Raw genomic sequence first — 1,964 nt, forward strand, 5'->3', positions numbered from 1 at the left:
GTACAACTAACACATGACCTTGCACAAAATACATGGTAGAATCAGGGGTAGTAAAGTAGTTGAGTACAGGTGATCATTCCTGCCACAATTTTTGTACACTTTTTTTGTTCATTACCAGTGTACACACAATGTGTTGTAAGATTTGTTGAATTTTTAGGTTATTAATAAAACTTTACCACAAAAGTTTTACCACTTGTGATGGCAAGTGCTGTTTTCATCTCAATATTATGACATATTTTCTTTTTTATTAAAGAAAACTTTGTCATGAATTATAATTGATCAGTTTTTTGTTGGTAATGGACTTCCTCTTGTACTTTTTCAATCGAATTATTTTGAGGCTTGCCATGTAATTTTTGCGATACATTATTCTTTTGTTTTAAAGATTGGTGATGAAACATTATAGCAGAGTTACTTTTATAATCCTTTTCATCGATAAAAGCATAGTTTTCTTATAAACACTTAGAGACAAGTTAGTGTTTTAATGAAATTTGGGTAAATTATGTACACGCATACCATAAAAATACGTATTACTTTAAATATGCAGCAACATCAACTTTACATATTTCTTGTAGGCACCCTTATTGTTGTTTTCCTTTAAAAGATATACTGAAATGACTGCCTATTCTGATTTCTTAGTCTATCTTGTATTGAAAATAGAAATCTTTAATTAAGTTATCAAAAACAACATCAATTTTAGTAATATTATGGAAATATAGCTACTACTGATTCAAACATAGATGCTTCTCTCTCTAAACAGATACCTAGGTAGATCAACAAAATCTTTAATGGATAAAAAAAATATGCATTGAGAATTGTGTCATAATCATTGCAAGACAAATGGTGTGTAACTGTATTAACAATCATTGTTTAAAAAAATATCATTTTCAATAGTAGTTTTCAAAATTAACATTGGAGGGAAACTTCTCTTTTTTGCCTTCTAATTTGATTAGGGTCAACTAAGAGGAAGTCCAAATTACAAAGCACATTTTATTTTAGAATAGTTTTCACAGTTTGACAGGGTATTAGATTTTTATATTAATTAGTGTTGTTGATTTTTATAGAACCATTATGAAGAGGCTGATAAACTACAAATATCTGTTGTTTGAAACATTTTATCATTGGCAAAGATAACCCTTGGATTGCTTTGTCCAGCTTATCAATTTATTTTCCATTCATAATATATTTTTCTTACTGATGTTTTAATCGATTAATGTAAATGCTTTCCATGTTAATTTCTACAGCAAACTGTATCTAAAAATTAAAAGATTAATCTACATTTAATCTGTATTCAGTTATATTTATATATATATAATATATATATATATATATATATATATATAAAAAATATATATACATATAAGATATTATTTGAATTTAGTACATTCTTATTCTTCATGATTGTTAATTCAATTATTTTTTCAACTTGGGCAGTAATTGTTAGTGTACTTTTTATTTCATGATTTTCGCTTATAATAAGCTATATATATTGATCAAAGTACTCCAAAGTGTAAATATATTAAAAATAATGAATGGTTGTACAGGAATTCTATGTGTAAATTTGTGGATAATGTATATCAGGATTAAATTGTATTATCTGTAGTACAATATTCTTATAGTTTTAATTTTATAAAGAAATCAAAGTGGCACTGTGAAAGTTGCTTTTAAGGTTGACACCAATGTAAAAAGTTTGTTGATAAAAATTAGTTGAAGTTTTTATTAACATTAACTGTGGTACACTTTATATTTGAATGATAAAATACCCCAGTAAGGTACTGGCATATTGCTGAGTATAGAGTATTTAAATACATTGTTACACTTTAAAATATAAAGTGTTTTCTATTTTTTATATTTCAAAAGGCATTAAATAACAGCTAATAAGCAGACGGGTCTGAAAATAAGCAAATGGGTCTGAAAACTTTTAAAGGTTGATTAGGAAAAAAGATTATGCTGTTTTTCGAGTAGGC

This window comes from Homalodisca vitripennis, unplaced genomic scaffold (genome assembly GCF_021130785.1).
Source record: "Homalodisca vitripennis isolate AUS2020 unplaced genomic scaffold, UT_GWSS_2.1 ScUCBcl_3766;HRSCAF=9505, whole genome shotgun sequence".
In the NCBI taxonomy this organism is placed as follows: domain Eukaryota; kingdom Metazoa; phylum Arthropoda; class Insecta; order Hemiptera; family Cicadellidae; genus Homalodisca; species Homalodisca vitripennis.